The 8,581-nt window shown below is 36.7% G+C and overlaps 1 non-coding gene across 1 annotated transcript; it reads left to right on the forward strand.

Annotated features, from left to right (window-relative positions):
- The first annotated feature begins 1,996 nt into the window (after window positions 1-1,996).
- On the forward strand, window positions 1,997-2,104 carry LOC112793296 (small nucleolar RNA R71). The gene has a single exon (XR_003197995.1). It is a non-coding gene; the product is annotated as a small nucleolar RNA R71 (small nucleolar RNA).
- Window positions 2,105-8,581: the final 6,477 nt, after the last annotated feature.

Genomic DNA, 8,581 nt, shown 5'->3' on the forward strand with positions numbered 1-8,581 from the left:
ATCTGGTGCCCCTTTCTGGCGTTAAACGCCCAGAATGGTGCCAGACTGGGCGTTAAACGCCCATTTGCTGCCCTTACTGGCGTTTAAACGCCAACAAGGTCTTCCTCCAGGGTGTGCTATTTTTCTTTCTGTTTTTCATTCTATTTTTGCTTTTTTAATTGATTTTGTGACTTCTCATGATCATCAACCTACAGAAAACATAAAATAACAAAGGAAAATAGATAAATATAACATTGGGTTGCCTCCCAACAAGCGCTTATTCAATGTCAGTAGCTTGACAGTGGGCTCTCATGGAGCCTCACAGATACTCAGAGCAATGTTGGAACCTCCCAACACCAAACTTAGAGTTTGAATGTGGGGGTTCAACACCAAACTTAGAAGTTGGTTGTGGCCTCCCAACACCAAACTTAGATTTTGACTGTGGGGGCTCTGTTTGACTCTGTTTTGAGAGAAGCTTTTCATGCTTCCTCTCCATGGTAACAGAGGGATATCCTTGAGCCTTAAACACAAAGGATTCTTCATTCACTTGAATGATCAATTCTCCTCTGTCAACATCAATCACAGCCTTTGCTGTGGCTAGGAAGGGTCTGCCAAGGATGATGGATTCATCCATGCACTTCCCAGTCTCTAGGACTATGAAATCAGTAGGGATGTAATGGTCTTCAATCTTTACCAGAACATCTTCTACAAGTCCATAAGCTTGTTTTCTTGAATTGTCTACCATCTCTAGTGAGATTCTTGCAGTTTGTACCTCAAAGATCCCTAGCTTCTCCATTACAGAGAGAGGCATGAGGTTTATGCTTGACCCTAGGTCACACAGAGCCTTCTTAAAGGTCATGGTGCCTATGGTACAAGGTATTGAGAACTTCCTAGGGTCCTGTCTCTTTTGAGGTAATTTCTGCCTAGACAAGTTATCCAATTCTTTGGTGAGCAAAGGGGGTTCATCCTCCCAAGTCTCATTACCAAATAACTTGTCATTTAGCTTCATGATTTCTCCAAGGTATTTAGCAACTTGCTCTTCAGTGACATCTTCATCCTCTTCAGAGGAAGAATATTCATCAGAGCTCATGAATGGCAGAAGTAAATCCAATGGAATCTCTATGGTCTCATTATGAGCCACAGATTCCCATTGTTCCTCATTAGGGAACTCATTGGAGGCCAGTGGACGTCCATTGAGGTCTTCCTCAGTGGCGATCACTGCCTCTTCCTCCCCTCCAATTTCGGCCATGTGGGTCATGTTAATGGCCTTGCATTCTCCTTTTGGATTCTCTTCTGTATTGCTTGGAAGAGTACTAGGAGGGAGTTCAGTAATTTTCTTGCTCAGTTGTCCCACTTGTGCCTCCAAGTTTCTAATGGAGGACCTTGTTTCAGTCATGAAACTTTGAGTGGTTTTGATTAGATCAGAGACCATGGTTGCTAAGTCAAAGTGGCTCTGCTTAGAATTCTCTGTCTGTTGCTGAGAAGATGATGGAAAAGGCTTGCCATTGCTAAACCTGTTTCTTCCACCATTATTGTTGTTGAAACCTTGTTGAGGTCTCTGTTGATCCTTCCATGAGAGATTTGGATGATTTCTCCATGAAGAATTATAGGTGTTTCCATAGGGTTCTCCCATATAATTCACCTCTTTCATTGAAGGGTTCTCAGGATCATAAGCTTCTTCTTCAGATGAAGCATCCTTAGTACTGTCTGGTGCAGCTTGCATTCCAGACAGACTTTGAGAAATCATATTGACTTGTTGAGTCAATATTTTGTTCTGAGCCAATATGGCATTCAGAGTATCAATCTCAAGAACTTCTTTCTTCTGATTTGTCCCATTGTTCACAGGATTCCTTTCAGAAGTGTACATGAATTAGTTATTTGCAACCATTTCAATGAGTTCTTGAGCTTCTACAGGCGTCTTCTTCAGATGAAGAGATCCTCCAGCAGAGCTGTCTAATGACATCTTGGACAGCTCAGACAGATCATCATAGAAGATACCTATGATGCTCCATTCAGAAAGCATGTCAGAGGGACACTTTCTGATCAATTATTTGTATCTTTCCCAAGCTTCATAGAGGGATTCACCTTCCTTCTGTCTGAAGGTTTGGACTTCCACTCTAAGCTTACTCAATTTTTGAGGTGGAAAGAACTTTGCCAAGAAGGCAGTGACTAGCTTTTCCCAAGAGTTCAGGCTTTCTTTAGGTTGTGAGTCCAACCATATCCTAGCTCTGTCTCTTACAGCAAAAGGGAATAGCATAAGTCTGTAGACCTCAGGGTTAACCCCATTAGTCTTAACAGTGTCACAGATTTGCAAGAACTCAGCTAAGAACTGATGAGGATCTTCCAATGGAAGTCCATGGAACTTGCAATTCTGTTGCGTCAGAGAAACTAATTGAGGCTTAAGCTCAAAGTTGTTTGCTCCAATGGTAGGGATAGAGATGCTTCTCCCATAGAAGTCGGCAGTAGGTGCAGTAAAGTCACCCAGCACCTTTCTTGCATTGTTGGCATTGTTGTTGTTTTCGGCTGCCATGTCTTCTTCTTGTTTGAAGATTTCTGTTAGGTCCTCTACAGAGAGTTGTGCCTTAGCTTCTCTTAGCTTTCGCTTCAAGGTCCTTTCAGGTTCAGGGTCAGCCTCAACAAGAATGCTTTTGTCTTTGCTCCTGCTCATATGAAAGAGACAAGAACAAGAAAGTATGGAATCCTCTATGTCACAGTATAGAGATTCCTTGAAGTGTCAGAGGAAAAGAAAAATGGAAGGAAGAGGTAGAAAATTCGAACTTATCAAGGAAAGATGGAGTTCGAATTGTGCATTGAGGAGTAGTGTTAGTCCATAAATAGAAGGATGTGAGAAGAGGGGAAGAAATTTTCGAAAATTAAGTAAAAGATTTTAAAAACATTTTGAAAAATATTAATTGATTTTCGAAAACTTTAAGAGTGGAAAAGAAATCAAGTGATATTTGAAAAAGATTTTGAAATTAGAAATCAAAAAGGTATGATTGAAAACTATTTTGAAAAAGATGTGAGAAAAATATATGATTGAAAAGATATAGTTTTAAAAAGATATGGTTGAGAAGATATGAATTGAAAAACAATTTAAAAAGATTTGATTTTAAAAATTAATGACTTGGCTAACAAGAAAAGATATGATTCAAACATTAAACCTTTCTCAACAGAAAAGGCAACATACTTGAATTTTTGAATCAAATCATTAATTGTTAGCAAGTATTTTTGAAAATGGAAAGAAATTGATTTTGAAAACATATGATTGAAAAGATATGATTTGAAAAAGATTTGATTTTGAAAAATTTTGAAAACTTGAAAAAAATTTGAATTAAAAACAGAATCTTCCCTCTTGTGCCATCCTGGTGTTAAACGCCCAGAATGGTATCCATTCTGGCGTTTAACGCCCAAAACACTACCCTTTTGGGCGTTAAACGCCCAGCCAGGCACCCTGGCTGGTGTTTAAACGCCAGTTTTCCTTCTTCACTGGGCGTTTTGAACGCCCAGCCTTTTTCTGTGTAATTCCTCTGCTGTATGTTCTGAATCTTCAATTCTCTATATTTTTGACTTGAAAAGACACAAATTAAAATTTTTTTGGATTTTTAATAATCAAAATGTAACTAAAATCAAATAACAATGCATGCAAGACACCAAACTTAGCAGTTTGTATACCATTGACACTAACAAAATGAGAATGCATATGAAAAACAACAAAACACACAAAACAAGAGAATTTAAAGATCAGAGCAAGTAAATCATCAAGAACAACTTGAAGATCACTGAAGACACATGATAAATGCAAGAAGAACAGAAACATGCAATTGACACCAAACTTAAAATGAGACACTAGACTCAACAAGAAACATAAAATATTTTTTTATTTTTATGATTTTGTAATTTTTTTTGGATTTTTTGAAAATTAAGTGGAAAAGAAAATAAAGATATCAAAATTCTTAATGAGAATTCCAGGAATCATGCAATGTTAGTCTTAAGCTTCAGTCTAAATGAATTAGACATGGCTAGCCAAGCTTCAGCAGGACATTGCATTCAAGAGCTAAATTGATGAGAATCAATCAGCTTTGGTGATGATAAGAACATCACCTTGAAACACTAGAATTCATTCTTAAGAACTCTGAAGAAAAATACCTAATCTAAGCAACAAGATGAACCGTCAGTTGTCCAAACTCAAACAATCCCCGGCAACGGCGCCAAAAACTTGGGGCACGAAATTGTGATCATCAATGGCCCCATCAACATGGTACGCTCAATTGCAATCTCAACTATTTATCACAACTTCGCACAACTAACCAGCAAGTGTACTGGGTCGTCCAAGTAATAAACCTTACGCGAGTAAGGGTCGATCCCACGGAGATTGTTGGTATGAAGCAAGCTATGGTCACCTTGTAAATCTTAGTCAGGCAGATTCAAATGGTTATGGATGATATATGAATAAAGCATAAAGTAAAGATAGAGATACTTATGTAATTCATTGGTGAAAACTTCAGATAAGCGAATGGAGATGCTTTGTCCCTTCCATCTCTCTGCTTTCCTACTGTCTTCATCCAATCCTTCTTACTCCTTTCCATGGCAAGCTGTATGTTGGGCATCACCATTGTCAGTGGCTACAATCCCGCCCTCTCAGTGAAAATGTTTAACGCACCCTATCACGGCACGGCTAATCATCTTTCGGTTCTCAATCAGGTTGGAATAGAATCCATTGATTCTTTTGCGTCTGTCACTAACACCCAGCCTTCAAGAGTTTGAAGCTCGTCACTGTCATTCAATCATTGAATCCTACTCAGAATACCACAGACAAGGTTTAGACCTTCCGGATTCTCTTGAATGCCGCCATCAATTCTAGCTTGTACCACGAAGATTCCGATTAAGGGATCCAAGAGATAAACATTCAAGCCTTGTTTGCTTGTAGAACAGAAGTGGTTGTCAGGCACTCGTTCATAAGTGAGAATGATGATGAGTGTCACATAATCATCACATTTATCATGTTCTTGGGTGCAAATGAATATCTTAGAACAAGAATAAGCTGAATTGAATAGAAGAACAATAGTAATTGCATTAATACTCGAGGTACAGCAGAGCTCCACACCTTAATCTATGGTGTGTAGAAACTCCACCGTTGAAAATACATAAGAACAAGGTCTAGGCATGGCCGAGAGGCCAGCCCCCATGATCTAAGAACTAGACGTCCAAAGATTATCAAAGGATCTAAAGTGATCCAAAGATGAAAATACAATAGTAAAATGTCCTATTTGTAGAGAACTAGTAGCCTAGGGTTTACAGAAATGAGTAAATTACATAAAAATCCACTTCCGGGCCCACTTGGTGTGTGCTTGGGCTGAGCATTGAAGCTTTCATGTGTAGAGACTTTTCTTGGAGTTAAACGCCATCTTTTGTGCCAGTTTGGGCGTTTAACTCCCATTCTTGTGCCAGTTCCGGCGTTTAACGCCGGGCAGTTTTGAGCTGATTTGGAACGCCAGTTTGGGCCATCAAATCTTGGGCAAAGTATGAACTATTATACATTGCTGGAAAGCCCAGGATGTCTATTTTCCAACGCCATTGAGAGAGCGCCAATTGGGCTTCTGTAGCTCCAGAAAATCCACTTCGAGTGCAGGGAGGTCAGAATCCAACAGCATCTGCAGTCCTTTTCAGCCTCTGAATCAGATTTTTGCTCAGGTCCCTCAATTTCAGCCAGAAAATACCTGAAATCACAGAAAAATACACAAACTCATAGTAAATTCCAGAAAAGTGAATTTTAACTAAAAACTAATAAAAATATAATAAAAACTAGCTAAAACATACTAAAAACAATGCCAAAAGCGTATAAATTATCCGCTCATCAGCCACCCCAAGTAAGGTTATGGCCTTGACCTCTCTTTTTGGATTCTCTTCTGTATTGCTTGGGAGAGTACTAGGAGGAGTTTCAGTGACTTTTTTACTCAGCTGGTCCACTTGTGCCTCCAAATTTCTAATGGAGGACCTTGTTTCATTCATGAAACTTAGAGTGGCCTTAGATAGATCAGATACTATATTTGCTAAGCTAGAGGGGCTCTGCTAAGAATTCTCTGTCTATTGCTGAGAAGATGATGGAAAAGGCTTGCTATTGCTAAACCTGTTTCTTCCACCATTATTAAAGCCTTGTTGAGGCTTTTGTTGATCCTTCCATGAGAAATTTGGATGATTTTTCCTTGAGGGATTATAGGTGTTTCCATAGACTTCACCCATGTAATTCACCTCTACCATTGCAGGGTTCTCAGGATCATAAGCTTCTTCTTCAGAAGATGCTTCTTTAGTACTGTTGGATGCATTTTGCAATCTATTCAGACTCTGAAAAATCATATTGACTTGTTGAGTTAACATTTTGTTCTGAGCCAATATGGCATTCAGAGAAGGGAGGGGTTCGAATTTTGAGAAGAGAAGTGTTAGTAAATAAATAAAATAAATAGAAAGAGAGAGAGAGAGAGAGAGAGAGAGGAAAATTCGAAAATTAGAAGAAAAGAGAAGAAAAATATTTTTGTTTTTATTTTAATTAGTAGTTAGAATTCAAAAATTAAGAAAGGGAATGAAATTAAAAGTTAAAATAAATAATTAAATAAAAAGATTTTTGAAAAAGAGGAAGGTGATTTTTGAAAATTAGAGAGAGAAAAGTAGTTAGGTGGTTTTGAAAAAGATAAGAAATAGTAAAACAAACAAAAAAGTCAATTAGTTAGTTGGGAAAGATTTGAAAATCAATTTTGAAAAGATAAGAAGTTAGAAAAGATTTTGAAATTAAAGTTTGAAAAAGATATGATTTGAACAAGATATGTTTGAAAAGATATAATTGAAAAGATATAATTGAAATTTAATTTGAAAAAGGTTTAATTTTTAGAATCAGAATTAATGACTTGACTCACAAGAAATCAAAAGATATGATTTTAAAATTTAAAGTTTGAATCTTTCTTAACAAGAAAGTAACAAACTTGAAAATTTTGAATCAAAACATTAATTGTTAGTAAAGTTTTCGAAAATTATGAAATAAAATTAAGAAAAGGATTTTGAAAATCAATTTTAAAATTTTCAAAAATAATAATAAAAAAATGAAAAAGATTTGATTTTTGAAAAAGATTTGAAAAGATAAGTTTTTGAAATTGAAATTTTGACTTGACTAACAAGAAACAACTTATTTTAAAAATTTTTGACTAAGTAAGAAAAAGATATTTTTTATTTTTGAATTTTAATGAGGAGAGAGAAAAACAACTAAAACGACTCAAAACATGCAAATTTTGGATCAAAACCAATGATGCATGCAAGAACACTATAAATGTCAAGATGAACACCAAAAATACTTTGAAGATCATGATGAACATCAAGAACTTATTTTTTTTGAAAATTTTTCAAGAAAAAAAAACATGCAAGACACTAAACTTAGAGATTTTTCATGTTTAGACACTATGAATTCAAAAATGCATATGAAAAACAACAAAAGACACAAAACAAGAAAATATGAAGATCAAACAAGAAGACTTGTCAAGAACAACTTGAATATCATGAAGAATGCAATGCATGAATTTTTCGAAAAATGCACAAATTTTAAAAACTTACAATTGACACCAAACTTAAAACTTGACACTCGACTCAAACAAGAAACACAAAATATTTTTGATTTTATGATTTTATAAAGTTTTTTGGATTTTTTCGAAAATAATTTTTAGAAAAACAAAAAAGAAGAAAAATTTTGAAAGATTTTTGAAAACTTTTTGAAAATACAATAAAGGTTGAAACAAAAAGAAAATTACCTAATCTGTGCAACAAGATGAACCGTCAGTTGTCCAAACTCGAACAATCCCCGGCAACGGCGCCAAAAACTTGGTGCGTGAAATTGTGATCTCAACTCTTTTTCACAACTTCGCACAACTAACCAGCAAGTGCACTGGGTCGTCCAAGTAATAAACCTTACGTGAGTAAGGGTCGATCCCACGGAGATTGTCGGCTTGAAGCAAGCTATGGTTATCTTGAAATCTCAGTCAGGCGGATTCAAATGGTTATGAAGTTTTAATAATTAAAAGATAAATAAATACAAAATAAAGATAGAGATACTTATGTAATTCATTGGTAGGAATTTCAGATAAGCGTATGGAGATGCGTTGTTCCTTCTGAACTTCTGCTTTCCTACTGCCTTCATCCAATCCTTCATACTCCTTTCTATGGCAAGCTGTATGTTGGGTGTCACCGTTGTCAATGGCTATTTTCCGTCCTCTCAGTGAAAATGGTCCTCTACGGTTTCTGTATGGCTAATCAACTGTCGGATTTCTCGTCTCGGATGAAAAATACCATGCACAGATATCGTATGGCTAATCAGCTGTTGATTCTCGATCGTGTAGGAATAGGATTTACTATCCTTTTGCGTCTGTCACCACACCCTACAGTCGCAAGTTTGAAGCTCGTCACAGTCATCCCTTCCCAGATCTTACTCGGAATACCACAGACAAGGTTTAGACTTTCCAGATCTCAAGAATGCCGCCAATGGATTCTAGCCTATACCACGGAGGTTCTAATCTCGGATTCAGATGCCCCATTGTTAGAGGGGAGTCGATGTGAATCGTTGATT

The sequence above is a fragment of the Arachis hypogaea genome, chromosome 3 (assembly GCF_003086295.3).
Source record: "Arachis hypogaea cultivar Tifrunner chromosome 3, arahy.Tifrunner.gnm2.J5K5, whole genome shotgun sequence".
Taxonomy (NCBI): Eukaryota; Viridiplantae; Streptophyta; class Magnoliopsida; order Fabales; family Fabaceae; genus Arachis; species Arachis hypogaea.